Here is a 15,657-nt window from a genome sequence, read left to right as displayed (position 1 = left end):
CCTCTCACCAGTGATTACCTCTCCCCTCTCATCTCTTCTCCACTCTGACACTTCTCCCTGTTTGCTTCTCTGAGTGCCTGTGACTTTTCTCTCTCCTCACCTCCCAGCATCATCCCACCTCCCAGAGGGAGAACAGACAATTTCTGCAAATCTTCTTTCTCGGCATTGCCTTCATTCCCACTGCTCTTTCAAGCTCCTTGGCAGTCGTTCTCCTCTCTGTTCTGGGCAGTGAAACATCTCTCTGATGCCTGTGCCCTCTTTTCTGCTCCCTCCCAACAGCCTTGCATACTCGCTGTAGAATGCAATGCTTTTTCTTCAGTTTCTTCAGTTTCTTTTTGCTCACTGAAAACACTGGACAATAGCCACTCTTTCTCACAATTCATTTCCCTATTCTTACTCCAGCCCCTCTGCCTCCCTGGAAGCAATGGAGCTAGGACTGGGGTCCTGCCCCCTTACTATAGACCTTTCTCCCTGGAAACTTCTCCAACCATCCCTCCTCCGCCTTTCCTTCTGAGCAGCTCTTGATCCATGAGCCCCTAGCCTCTTCAGCAGCCTCTATCTCCAAGGTAACCCTGGTCCTTTCCCTCCTTTTTTCTTGAACCCTTCCACACATCCATAATAACACGATTCTTAGTGTCCTTGTGGATATTGCTCTTGGCTCTTCCCCATCCTTTCACTTTTCACCATTCCCTCTGGATTTTCCCATTTCAGAGGTTTTTTTCACGTCTCTCTTCTATTATTACTAAAAACATTTGCACAAATATCTTTTTCAGGATTTTAATTTCACCTGTTTCTTGTGCTCTTTCTGGAAAAGTTCTTGCCACATGTAGCAGAGAAGAATGCATGTGTGCATATGTACTTCAGGTGAGAGATGTGTGGAGTAATGGCCGCAAATAATACTGAGACACCTGACTTCTACAGTAAAAGGAGCATTTCTTTCTTCATATGAGGATGGGTTGCTCTGTTGATAGGACTCTTAATTAAGAGACATGTCATTTTTTAATGTTTGAAAAACTTGTGCCAGATGACATGAGACACACAAAGATAATAAATGCATATTTTTAAGAGGTAGTAATTAAACATTGTGCATATGTGTGTGCATGTATACAGATATATGTGTATATATGGGGATATATATGTACATATAGATGTATGGTTATATATAAATATATACACACACACATCTATAACTGTAGGTACATGCACATATGTGTCTGCTTTTAAGACACTATATGTGAGAAGGGAATGCTGTGATGGAATAGCATCATGCCATTCATAATCTAGTGGTGGCTGTCCTGTATTTCATCAAGCAACAGGTATTTATTTAAAGCATTTTAACGTTCCCTTGGGCATATAATCAAACTGTGTCTTACTCGCACTTTAAATTCTTGAGGTAATGGCATGCATCTGTGGATAGACTTACCTGATCTTGACCTCTGATAAATATGAATTAACTGAGCCTACAAGACTCCAATCGTCTTAATGGCAAAATCTTCATTTAGTCTGAGAGCTCAAAATTGTCTCTTCCTTTCCTGAAGCTATGTCTCTATGTGGTCAAGTTTGTCTAAAAAGATTGGATTGGGTCCTGCATAACAATGTTTGCATTCTTACAACAGTCCAAGAAACAAAGTTCATTGATTTAGTTAGAAAGACTTGTGAAGTGATTTTCTAATTAATTTAATTTTTTATTGCAATATAAGTTAGGTGCATTTAGGATAGGCAGAAGTTGAGGGGGAAGAAGTAAGAAAAAAGCATGCTTGCTTTTACATTGAGGACTGTTCTCTTTTACATGAGACAAACTCCCTGGCAAGCGCTAGAGTTTGCCATGTAGGCTGGTCCCCTTTTTAGCACAAAAATTGCTGTAGGGGTTTGCAGACACGGAGAAGTATTGATTGTTTCCTAGCCCACTGTTTGTATTACATATTTCAGTTAATAATTTGTAATGCTTTTAGATTAGTTTCATTTGAAATACTAATCAATGAGCTTTATAGATCTCCTGCTTTATACATAAACATGCCAATCTCAATGGAGCATGAGAGTTTTATTTTATCCTGGATTGTCTATACTATATAATTATTAATCTGTAGTTTAATCTCCTTGTCCTCATGCTTTTATGGCTTGATCCCGCTTGTTGCAAGGGATCTCAAATCTAATTAAAGGGCATAGATTAATGGCGCTCAACACCTTCAAAAGTAAGTGCTGGCATGTGTCAGCTATGTCTTGTTGCATGAAGATCTCCTGATGCCTCTTACTCTACTTGTGCAGCAGAAACAGGACTGGCTGCCTTGTGTCTTGCAATTTCACTCTATGAAATTTCACTCTATGAAGTGTTGTTTTGAACTATAGTCGGTTTTCCAGACTTGAGGTGCACAGAGTCACAGTTTTCTTGCTGTGATGTTCTCTCAGACAGTTGTTGGAAAACCACCACCAAAGTGTTTCAGCTGAGGGGGAAAGAAAAAGAAAAATAAAACTTGAAATTATGTGTTGATTTCCCAACATTCAGCATTTTTTTGAGCTCTTCTAAAGCTCTGGTGCCCTCATGCTGTGGAGAAAATCATGAGATCTCAGCTGGAGAGTGGGCTAGGGAGGGGGACACTGCAGCCATTGCTGGAAATACTGCTGGCCAACAAGAAGTTTTGCTGAGGGAATTCCAGGGCAGCTAGCAGCTTCTAACTCAATTCTTCCTCAAAAGCTGGTTTTCTAACAAAACAGGGGGGCTTGTGCTCTGCTTGTTCCATCATCTGCATTTGGTGTGGTGTTGCAAACTGCTCAGGTGGGATTTTGCAGACCAGTGATGGTCAGCCAGTTCTGCTTGGGAAGCAGGAATCTACTGGCTCCCACCCTCATCCTCACCCTCATGAGCTCAGGGGTCAGGTTACACAATGGCACCTTCAGTTTGTTTAAAGCAAGGAAATTATGCGCAAAAGCTGTTAAAAGAATATAAGGTTGTCAAGTCAAGTGAGAAATGTTATAACATCGCCTGCTCAGCCTTCAATTGAATCCTGCATGCATGCAAATTTGACAGTCTTTAATTGCATGTCTCCAAGATCTGTGGAGAATATAGCTTCTCAATTCATATCAGAAAAATCATACAGACTTTTTTCTTCTCTGAAAAAAAAAGAAAATATTCTCTCTTAAAGATTGTCCAGACTGTAGGTATGGGTGTACATTTCAGCAGCCAAGCAAAGCTTCCACAGGTCACAGCTGCCCAAAACACAGCCCTGAGCAAACCTGCCATGGTCCTGAAGGTAGTGTGGCAGTGGTGATTGCCACTGTGCAGACAAGGACCTCACTGATTCCTTTTGTGTTGTCCTCAGATATGGTACAGCCAAGGTGTCCTGGAGTGTCTGTTCCCTCAGGAATGGAGAGGAAAGGGAGAATTAGCAGCAGGTGGCACTCACCATGCTGCTGAGGGTGGACAAGGCTTGGGATTTTGTGGGTTTCCAAGCTAAGGTCTGCAGAGACGGTGGGGAATGTCTGGTTTCGGTGGCCTCTTTCTCTACCAACATTACATTCCCCTTGAAGATAAATGAGCAGACAGGGGCTGTAAATAACCGTAGAGGGAGAGAGTGACAGCAGTGAATACCCAACAACATAAACCAGTCTTACGTTAAGTCTGGTGTAACTCTAAACCAATATATGTAAGTCTAAACCATTAGGATTGCACAAGAATCACTTTGTTTGACATTTTATTAGCCAGGTTTCTAGCATTATGGGAGAGGCATAGGAGAGAGTGGTGCATGAGCAGGAATCCAAAAGATTTTCAGAGTGGAGTGGTCCACCCCACTCCGTTGGAGTGGTCCTCTTAGAAATGGACTGGAAAATACATGTTTGTGACTTGTTGCATGAGAAAATGAAGCAAGAAGGGAAGCAATTTTTCAGACAGTACTATTTGTGGACAGTCTTAAATAACATGAATCACAGGGTCTCAAATCCTGTTCAGTGACCTTGTGCAATCAGAGTACATCATCTACTAGGAGATTATGAATTTATGCATGTGCTGTACTCAGAATTGGAAAAGATGTTTTCCAAAGTTAGAATCTGTTGTGTTGGCATAACATTGCATTTAAAGTAAAAAGCGTTGAACGCACTGGGAATTGTTGAAGAATATTCTGCCAGCTCTCAAAATTAGGATTTTACACTGCCATCAATAACAAAAAAGTTACTCTAATGAGAAGCCATTCTGGTTAAATGAAGAAATACACGTAGTGATAAAACATTTATTAGTTTAATACCCAAAAATGGAAAATAGAAAAGGCAGAAGTGTTCCCCAGGTGTTTTTTTGTACTTGAAACTGTGGAAGAGGATGTGTCCATCCTGTGCAGTAATATGGAAAGAAGAGAAAGTTTGCAGCAACAAGGAGGATCTGAGAGGCAAGAGTGGTTGAAATTAAATATTCTCATATCCTACTAACTTTTACGTCCAGGAATTTTAAAGGAAGTAGCTGAGAAGCTCTGTTAAGTGGCTGGTAATTTATAATAAATCTTGGGAAATGGGAAATTCCAGAAAATTGGAGGGCTGCCAACTGTATTTCCGATATTTCGCAAAGATAAAAGGGATGTCCCGGGGAACTGATGGCTGGTTTAGCTTGACGTCAGTCCAAGGTAAAATAGTGGAACAGCTATTTCAGAATCTGTCAAGAGAGAACTTGGAGGTTAAAGGTACAGATAATTCCAGTAACAGTTAAAGAGAGAGCCTGTCAAAAAAACTCACAGGATTTCTTTGCTCTGTTGAGATTGCACGTCTGTGTGATAAAAGCAGCTGTTGATTTGCCTTTAGGAGGCCAGAGTAGGTGGTCCTTTCTGCCTTTCAGGTTTGTGAACCATATAAGGAATGCCCAGAGATTAAAACTCCCATGACAGAGTTTCAAACAGAAATAATCAAGCCACTCTGTTTCCCTGGGATAAAGCGTAGCTTAGTTTTGGGTTTGGGGTGTTAATCTTCTATTTGATTTGATTTGATTTGATGGCTTTTGCAGCTTTAAGTGTGCTTGAATACATTGTAGTTCTGTGGGGGTAAAGAAAAAAACAAGCTTCAAAAAGCTTCATGAAAAGCTCAACAAATAATGCAAGTATTCTTAAACAAAGATAAAATCCAAGTTCTTCATATAGCAGTCTTTGTAGCTTTAATCCCTTGTTCTTTACCATGGCAAAGAAGATTGCATAAGCTTCTCTGGATCTTACAGGAGAAGGAAAGCTTGTGTTTGCCTTCTGCTGGCTTTGCAGTCCTGTAAGAAACTACAGATCCGATGCAATGTTGGCTTTACGTACCCTCAGAACGAGTACCCAAATACATCAAATCTTTTGTTTTTCTCTGGACTCCTTCAGACTGCAGTTGCACTGTGTCCAAGTGTCCCTTTTTGTCTCACATCCTCTCCTTACCTTGGCTGTAGTCTGGTAGCTGTTGGCAGCAGAATTGATTGCTTTCTGGGCACCTTCCTCCATGGGATGATTTATTGTCTACAGCAGGAAAGGCAGTCAAGTTCCAGAATCAGGGCCCGTCCATGGATAAAGGAACTTAAAGTAGGCACCTAGGTATATGTCAGACTCTGAGAATAGTGGGAAAGCTTTCAACTCCTGCTTAAACCTTCTGATAACAAAATGGCAATTCTCAGATCTTTGCAGGATCAAAACCGCAGTCAGAATGCATTGGTGTAATCCAGGTAACCCCTTGGCACTTGCTCTGAGTTTCTAAATAGTCATTTCAGTCATCTGCTGATCATTTGATCATTATAAAAACATGTAAAAATAAGGTTTTTTGCATATATTGATAGTGCTTCCAAGATTCAGATGTGTAAATCTGTGGATCCTAATGCAGTAGTCACTAGAATATATTTATTTGTTTAGTAACTTCGTTATGGATTAGTCAAAAATCTATGATCTGGCCATAAAGAAACTATTTTTCGTTCAATTTTCAAGGGAGAACGTTATAGCTGGTATCCCATTGGTTGTGGAAAATGCTGCACAGACAGATAGTGGCCCACTCTTAGAAGAAGGCATCACCTGTATTCTTTCCTGAGAGCAGAAGGTGCAAAGTTAACACCCTACACAAGTCTGTCCCAAATTTAACCCAGTGACCTACTGCATGTGTCCCTGCTCTTCACACATTAATCACTGCAGACACGTTCCAGAGGACTTGCCAGTTTGTGTCCCAAGGAAGGATGAGGGATGTGTTGACCACCTGCTAACTTGCAGCAAAGATGAAAAGCTTGCATTTTAGGGTGTAAAACAAAGAGAGCAGATTTTTCCCATAACAACTATGCAGTATGACAGGAGAAAATAGGATCGGGTTGCTTTCCCAGCCTCTGCAATTTGTGTAGTGAAAGGTATTCACAGTGGTTTTGGCCATTGCCTCTCAAGCAGATAGAACTGCTTCCACTGGTTCTGCAGATAGGCTGGAAAAGCAGTAATAAGTACAGCTTAGTGAAGAAAAAGAAAAATTTTTGAGAGAGAACTTTCATGTTTGCTTATTTGTAGATCTTTTTTTTTGTGATTGTTTTTTTGGTTTTAATTTTTCTTTTTTTAAAAAGTGAAAACAATGCTCATTTTATAGCAACCAAAATTTAAAGTACAGAGCTTCAGCACTGAATTCCACTAGAGCATTAAACTTGAGAATAGAACATAAAGGAAATTAATAATTTTTATACAAATAACTTGCTAGCATAATCTTTGACATTCAAAGGCTGCTGAAAGGAGCTGCACACTGCTGTTGTTCATAATTTGTAGTTTCCAGACCTTGGTGGCATTAGGGCAATATCAGCTGTGCCTTTGTTCTCATAGTCATGTTAGCAAAAGAGATGTCAAATACAGAGGTGCCTTCTTTACTATCCTGAGATACTGTTGTACTGGCAAGTGACCTGGATATTTGACAAACCATTTGTACTTCTGCAATTCTGCAGTGTGAGTTATGCATACATATACACATATGCCCACACCAGTACACATAAATTACTTAAAGGTTTAGGAAAAAGGGGGAAGCCATAACACTGTATCACTCCTCAAGCAAAACCCCCAAATACTCATTTAAAGCAAGAAAAGCAGTGGGCATTTGCCAGAATTTCCAGCCCCTTAAACTTTTTCAGAGAGCTTACCAAGCTGGAAGGCAAAATAAAAACAAACCACTGTTTCGTTTTTCCCTCTCAGATTCTTTAATCTGGCAATCCAGCTCACCCCAGAACAATCCAAAAGGTTACGTCTTTTACCAAGGTCCTGAAACCATTGACTACTTCAGAAGAACATAATGTGGTGTTTGTTGTGCTTGGTGGTTTCCTGGCAGTGTTTCAGTGTTGGGCATTCCCCATTCTGCTTTGAATAAGCTATTTTGAGTAGCAGACTTAGTTCCAGTCCCCTTCACCATGGCCAGCTACTGTAAAGAGCAATGTGAAAGCTGTGAGAGGAGATTTTGTCAGGAAAGAGTTCTATGTTTCTTACATTCCATGTTCATATATGTCAGTCAAGTAGCTTCTGAGAAATAAGGATAGTGGACAGTTTTGTGTTGTTCCTCCTGTTTTCCTACCTGGTCTATGTGGAAGATGTCCCTACCAACAGCAGGGGAATTGTAACTAGATGATTTTTAAGGTCCCTTCCAACCCATTCCATGAATCTGTCTTCCCCCACACATCTACCATTCCTGTTTCCTGAGGGCATCATCAGTTTATTTACAGAACATTGAAAATTCATGTTAAATTAAGGCTGACTTACTCAGTGTATGAAAATTAGTAGTATAATTATATAATTTTTACTGAGTCATAAAAACATTTATGTGTATACTTTACCTAGTAGGCCTATATAGAATGTATAGGTCAATGCATATACTGTGTGTAAACATTATTTGCATGTTAACTAAGGTCCCTAAAGAATGTGAGCTCTCATTACCTTGTTCATCTGGGTTTCTCTCTCAAGAAACAATAGCAACACAAACCTCTGAAGTCAAGAAATAGGTTTTATCTCTATATGGAACATAAATCTGTTTGGACTTGTCAAAGCAACCTCCACTGGGAATCCCTGACTCCTTATGGTACCAATCTCTGAACAACCTGAAGCACAATTTCTTTAAACTAGACACCTGGGGTTTAAATAAACATTCATCATGGAGACTACAGGCATCCTGACAGTACTTTAAAAAAAAAATATTCAGTGTAGACATGAAGCTGTGGTACACTTTTGCTCGTGTATGCATTCTACCAATAGCAAAACCATTGTGGATAAAAATGCTACAGATTAAAGTCATATTCAGCAATTCTGTTTAAAGGTCTGCAGGATCAGAGTCCCGCTTTTGGGTTTATTTTTGCTTTTTTAGGGTTTTTTTTTGTTTGGGGGTTTTTTGTGCAGTATCCATCCAGTTGTGCTGTAGGGTCTAAGTCCAGTATAAGAAAAGCAGTGAGTGACTTTGCAGTGGGACTTAATTCCAACATCAAAGCCTCTGCACTGTGATGATAAATGAGCTGTTAAAAACAGCCAGTCCACAGTCTGCAGGATACATCCCTGTTCCTGTCAGTTTAGCTAAGGAAGGAGTATCCAGTATTCTCATCTCCATTTGGAATCCATGTGAAGCTTGCCATAGAGAAATGGGGCTCATGGCCCAGCCCACCCTGTGGAGTAACTCATGGGGGACCAGTTTGTGTTCCTTGAACCAACTGCTGTTCTGCTGTTTAGCAATTCCAAGGGTGCTCCCTGGGCTGTGGACGCTCAGTGGGTTGGAGCCATGCAGCCTCCTCGGCAACAGGAATTCTTGCCTTTAGGAGACGTTAGCAAACATCTGCAGGGCCCTGCTGTGTGCCCAGCCAGACCTGCCTGTCTCAAAGGCTCATGGTTAAATTCTCCCTGGATTTCTCTTAGCTGTCCCCCTTCCCACTCACAGTCCAGTGAAGGTCCTTCTTCAAGGCACTATGGTCAGGAGCACCAGCCATCACTCTCGGGAGCAGCATGTCTGCAGCTGCTGGCCAGGAATGCTCTGCAGTGTCTTTTCCAGTTGTCCATGTACATTCTGCTTTACAGCAGAAGCTACCTGATCAATGTGAAAAGTTCATCTCTTAAGACAATCTTGCTAATGGCCCTGGCACCCACAGTATGTTTGGCGGGAGGAAGTCCATGTAGCCTGGTGGCCCGCAAGTCTATTTTCAATTATCTGGGGTGCTCAGAGAAGAAGACATTAATATTGCTAAGGATGACATAGCAAATTACTACTGCTCCCTAACCTTTTTAAATTGCTAACACTGTTGTAATCTGTAATTACAGAAATCAATGTGAGAATTGTGGCACAGTATAATTATCTTTCCTGATACTTTATTGCTGTATGAATTATTAATCAAAATCAGTCTTGTGTAGTATTTGCGGCAACTAAGAAGAATAATCTATAATTAAATTTCGTTGTTTCTATTTTTGTGCTGGTGTTTTATGATGTTGTAATTGATAATTAATTGGTTAAAAATTCACACAGTTCTTGGGAGTTTCATATGACTATGACTGCTCAGTATTCAGCATTTATTAATTGAATAATGGGCTCACTGAAGAGACCTTTGTATATAGTCTGCTGTCATTACAATGAGCTCTCAAAAATGGTGAATTAATCATTAGTCCTTTCAATAGTTTCTTTTTAAAGGAAAGCAGTGACAATATAATCATATCCTTTGTTGTTATAGCTATAATTGAGAGATCGTAATAACCAATTATAAGCATGGTCATTTTAGGAGCTCTGAAGTGTCAGTTATTGATAACTTTCTTTAAAAACAAAGTGTTGATTACACAGAACGAGTCTTTTCATAGAAAAAATATTAGGAGATGGGGAAGGAAGCCTGGAAAATTATTTTCCTCCCACTTGCCACTTAAAAACAGTGCATGTTTATCCCTAAAAACTGTCAAGTCTGATGTGCTTCTACTGCCAGTTGTCAGAAGTACAAGCTGCTCTCAACTTTTTTTCATTATTTTATCATCATTCTCCTCGTTTTTTTCTGAGTACCTTTTGCTAAATTGTTAGGAGGGAAAAAAAAAACAATAGAAAATGTCAGAACAAAGGAGCATTTTTTCACATTCTCTGCCTGAATCTCATTGAACAGAAATACTGTGAGACATTTACGTGCAAATCTGTAATGCAGACTCCAGCTACTGCTGACCAAAGAGCCTTAGATGTGTTCAAGCTGGCCACTTGAAACTGTTCCTTAGATTCTTCTGCTGTTAGCGGAGCTGATTGAGAGAATGTGAACTGGAACTAAAAATACTCTCAGTTCCGTATTGATCCTCTCTTAACACAATAAGGAGCAAGTTGGGAGTTGCCTTGCATAGCAGGACATAAAATGTGATCTTCAGCTTATGTTTCCAAGAAAAACCTGTGGTTCATTTTAGACCAGGTCAGGTACTGCAATTCCTAAATGAGGAATCACAGTGTTATCTGTTGGCTTCTGTATTAAAATGTAGCATTACAGGCATCATGAGGAGAAACTGATAAACCTTTTTAGACCTTTGCAGTGAAGTTGTTGGGAGTCCTCTGTGCACTGTTATAGATGTGATGTCCTGTTTACCTTGCTCAGGGTACAAGGATGCCTTTAGGTCCCTCTTTTCCCCCATCCTTGCTGGTGGTTTGCCACAGATAGACTACAAAGATGCTTCTGCTGCAGTTTATACACCTTTTTATGAGTTTAATTTAGCATTGTATGGCTTCTCATGTCCTAAACCAGCTGCTCTGCTGGAGCCACTGGGTTGTGGGAGTTCCTGGTGTCAGTGGCACCCACCACATGTAATCCTTGGACAGATGTTCTCTACTGCTTGCCTTCAACAACTTGGTCCCACACAACTTCAGTTCCTGTTTGAGAAAGGGGAGCACCAGGCAGCATGTCCATTGCTGTCTCCCACAGCTGGGGACGCAGGATGCAGAGGTCTAGGAAGCAGTAGATTTGGGGTTTTGCAGTGGTTAGTAGGTCAGGAAGGATGGATAATACAAGCACATTTGTTGTTGGACAGTGGAATATTGTCTGTGGAATATTGGACAGCAGAATATACATGCTGCATCATGTAAATATTCAGCCCATGTAAACTTGTACTCTGAGTAATGTGGCTCCAGATATTTTTATTAGGAGTAACTAATCCTTTTACATCTGGAGTGAATTCTTTGCCCAGTAACGTTCAGCAGTGGTCAGTTGTACATATGGCTTATTGCAGTGACTATGAAATCTCTCAAGGAAAAACTAAACAGGCATCCTGCTATGAGGATGGTGTACTATTTTGGTTTATTTCAATGGTAAGGTATCACAGCCTCTCCAGGCAACTTGTTCCTCAGTTTTTCCTTGTTCAGTCTAAACCTCTGTTGTTTCAAATTGTTCCCAGAGTCTGGCTCGATCATGTCATGGACCTTGCAGGGGGAGTGTCAGGCTGCTGTTGGGACCCTGTATGTACATCCAGGCAGTCTGCCGTCCTAGAATTAAGTGTGCCCAACCTTGCTGTAGCTCCAGAGAGCAGAGAAGCTTGGGCACGTTGAGCAGCATGACCACAGCCAGATGTAAGCCAGTTTCTGAAGAAATTTCACTGCTAACATGCTGAAAATTGTCCCTGCATTCCTCCTCTGTTGAATACAGTTTATCCTAAGTGATTTCCAGTCTGATGCAACTTCTCTGCTTATGGCAACTGAGTTTCTCTAACAGCCATTTCTAAAGGTTTTGTCAAAGAATTTCTGAAAGTCAACACTAATTACATGTACCAGTGTTCCTCAGTGCTAATTTGACACACTTCAGGAATTCTAAAAGAGCCCATCAGAGACATGACTTCCCCTTGCAGAAGCCATGCTGCTTTGTCACGATGATAATTTGCCTGGTTAAGTGCTCTGTAGCTCTGCCATGATAGAGATTTACTTTTCACATAATTAGCACAGTTCCAATACAGGACTTTCTGGTGTGTCTTGATAAGATTTTCTCTCCCATCATGTTTCCCTTTAAAAAGAGATACCACATTGCCTGTGCTCCAGTCTTGTGAGGCGGGAGCTGGTTTTTTGTGATAGGTAATGTATTTTTGGTAGCAGCTCAGTCAAAGTGTTTATGAGTTCCTGGAGAGTTTTGGACGAGTGCCAGCCAGTACAGACAATGTGCTGCAAACCAGAGTGATTTGGATGTTCCATGAGCAACATTTTTAGTCTCCTGAGGTTTTGTCTGCTTCTTCCATGCTGAAGGGTTTGGTGGGATCTTCCACCCATCACCATGGAAGGAACTTGTAAGCAACCTTTCATTTCACTTCACTGCAGTTGCTGGCCTTTACCAGCAATTTTTTTGGCTCAGTTTCAATGGTGCTTTCCTTGCCCACAATAGTTCATGCCAGTTTCTGGAAACTTTTGTTTCATAGAGGCTTTTTCTGGCAGCATGGTGACCTATATGCAAACAAATGCACAGCATGTTCTTTTGAGCCAGAGAAAGGCTTGCTAAGACATTCCCTTTTCAGTTTGTAGAAATACGAAGTGTGTAGCAATGATTTCCATGAATAAGGTTCTGCAAACTCAGCATAATACTGAATTCAGCAAAAAATGATGCAGTTTGAATTAACACTGTGTAAAAGGCTTGCAGCCCAGCTTGCCTCAGAGTTCAGAGATAATACCAGATCCCTGGGTCTTTTTATTCCAAGGATAGAGGAAAAAAAAGAGTTGAATTCTTCTAATTTTCGTGCTACTACATGCCAGAGTCCTACAGTGACCTTTTCTCTTTGCCCTCTAAACCCTTTCCCTGTGAAAATGAACAATATACTTCCCAGTGAAGGGTTTCACCATCTTGCACCTTTCCTGCAGGATAAAGCCCTCTTGGAGAGGAAACACCTCACGTCTGGAGGTCATGTGGTTGATGGCAGACCGTGGAAAAGGAAAGGCTGTAAATCACTGGTGTTGAAGCATTAAAATCTGATAAATAGGTGGTCCTGAGCCATAGCCCAGCCCCGGTTTCCCTGTGCGCAATGCAGCGCTCGGGTGCTTCCTAGAGCAGCCAGGGGCACGGTCAGGGGGAAGTCTGTGGAAGGCTGAGGTCACAGCTGCCAGACAGGGCATCCATGTGGATTCTCAGTGGCTGTGGGAAGGTGAATGGCATGGATCCACCTTCAGGAAGCCCCTGGAGTCACAGCAGTAGCCTTGGGAAAGTATGATGATGTGACAGCGGGGTGCAGGTCCTTCCTGGGAGCACAGGTGCCGTTTACAGCCCCAGCACCTCAGGACTGCACTGCTCAGGTTTCCTAGCAGAGGAGACAGGCTTGCTTACCAGTGGGGAAATACACCATGGTATTTTCAGCACTTCACAGCACATGCAGCAATTTTTTTAAAAAAATACACTTGATGAGAGCTGTAGTTAAAAAGTGAGAAATTACTAATTAGTAACTAAGTAATTTGGGGTTTGATTCACACAAATTGCACTATTACTGTAAGAGAGGATTGCAATTTCAGGCTAGCTGGGGTTTGGTGGGTTTTTTCTAAGGCACTGAAAATATAATTGATGTGCTGTTCATTATCTGCCAGGTGTCGGGTTTCTTGTCCTTTTTTTCATCATCTGAGATATTACAGGCATAAGACATGCCTGGAAAATAAAGGGGGGAAAAACTTACTGCTTTCCCCTTTGCATTGTCATTTGCAACTCTCAGGTTTTCCCACTAGATTGTTCTTGTAAACTCTTTCATTTCATAGCACGCAAGAGTGACCACTTAGAACATCATTATAGTGCTATCGTTAGCATCAGAGTTTAGTTATACAGAAAGCTGTGAGTGAGATGAGCTAAGTGTCATTTTCTCTTTTACCTTGGTGGAGTGCTAATAGCATGATTGCTGTCAATTCTTCTCATTAGTATCAATTTATACAGAGAATTTTTTTTTAAAATTTCTAGTTAAGAAATCCAGCTGGTATAACTCACCCCCCGAAGTGTCTCCCTCCCCTGCCTGTACGCAGATCAATTAGCAGCTATGTATCTTCTCTCTACATGTTAAGTTGTTGAAGGGCTAATCTGTGTTGGTTGGTTGTGGGTTTTTTTCTGTTCATGTAAGCATTTCAGCTGAGTGCTCAAAAGTGTAGCATGAGTCAGCATAAAGATTGAAAATACCAGTAAAAGAGAATCTGTAAGCATTCCATTAAGACTTCCAGTAATATTACAGTTTTGCTCTGTTGGAAAAAATACCTATTCTGTATAGAGTCATCATAGTCCCTGCCTTAAAAATACTCATATAAAGGTGGGAAGATGAAGTTACCATTGAGAAGTTTAGTCAATATAAGTAACAAGTGCGTCCTCTTAAATCCATTCTTGTCTAGATGATTAGTGTCTTTCAAATGGCACTGTAGGAAAATGGTAACCCAGTTTGAACTCACAGCAAGAGAAATAGTTTGAAGTCATGTTGTGTCTAGTGATGTACCTGTATATTGCACTAGCAGAGTAGAATGCTGCAACAATCCACATTAAAAAGTAGCAGAGGAGGAATTTTGCTTTTACTTGATACAGTAGTCAGATATTTACAGCACAGCAGTACTCTACCAAAATTCCATCATCTTCCCCTTAGCCCTTGATGCCTCTGAATTTTACCTCTCAGAAGGCAGTTGTTGTTCTCAATAAGGAAAAATAATTCCTTTAAAATGCCGCAGGTTTGTGCACTTGCACAACTTGCCCTTCAGCAGTAGGTAGAATAATACATACCAATAATCCTTTTCCCCATGTAAGCCTGAAAACAAGTGGGTTTGGTTTGGGATATATAGTCTGTTCACTCACAGGCTTTTACACCTTCCTACTCAGAGAAGTTGAAATGGGAAAATAATGCAAAAAGGATTTGGTCTAATGCTGGGGAAGATGTTTTTAGTAAATTAATTACTTCAGTGTATCAAGTGCAAAGGGGGTTCATGCAGTGTGGGGTATTGGGGGGAACTGTTTCCCTCCACCATCACCACTGCAATTCCAGTCTCTATGTTCAGAGGCTTTGCCAGTTCTACATGTGTCAGAAACTGCAGAACATCAGGCAGAGAATTTCCCTGACTCAGACAGTAGCAATGGGTGTGTAATGGGTGTCTGACATCATTCCAACCTCTGCTCTTCAGTCAGAAGAGCCTCAGCAGGAGTAGCCTCAGCACCCATGGGCTGCCTGAGGCTGCACATCCATTCAGGTGAAGGGATTTTTTGGGTCTGTGGGTCTGGAATTCGGGAAGATCTACTCTTCTGTAAATGGCATTAAGCCACTGATGAAGGCATGTTGCTTTAGCCATACGTGGAAACATATTTCTTCTGGAGCTGCTAAATATCTTTCTCTCCCTCTTAAGGCTTAAAATTGTGATTGAGAAAGTTAGTTGCTGTAGTCAGTGGCTTGTCTGTCAGGTACAGTTCCACCTTGCCTTTTACTTGAGCTGAGGTCTTCAGTGTGACTGTGTAGTGCTGCCTGTCTGCTGGAGAGTAGACCTGGGGGTTTGAGGGGTTTTTCCCTTTGATCTGAAAATATCAGAGGCAAGCACAAAGCCCTTTTTTCACCATTAGAAAGCCCAACAGTCACTCTAGCTTTTTTTTTCTAAAATCTTTTAAAATTTCCAATGTCCCCATGTTATTGCCATTACTAAACTGGAAATTGGAGATGCATAGTAGGTGGTTGAAGAAAGGCACTTTTCAGTCTGTCTAAACCCTATTTTGGTTTTGAGGGGGGAAGTTGGTGGAGCAAGTAGGTAATCCAAGCATGACAG

General features: G+C 41.1%; 1 protein-coding gene across 4 annotated transcripts in view; it reads left to right on the top strand.

Moving 5' to 3' along the window:
• BACH2 (BTB domain and CNC homolog 2) overlaps nucleotides 1–15,657 on the top strand; it is a 140,426-nt gene that overhangs the window by 78,660 nt on the left and 46,109 nt on the right. The window lies entirely within an intron of this gene.

Source organism: Geospiza fortis, unplaced genomic scaffold (genome assembly GCF_000277835.1).
Source record: "Geospiza fortis unplaced genomic scaffold, GeoFor_1.0 scaffold264, whole genome shotgun sequence".
NCBI classification, from domain to species: Eukaryota; Metazoa; Chordata; class Aves; order Passeriformes; family Thraupidae; genus Geospiza; species Geospiza fortis.
Note: the sequence above shows the minus strand (reverse complement) of the source record. Positions and strands in the feature narration are given on the sequence as shown.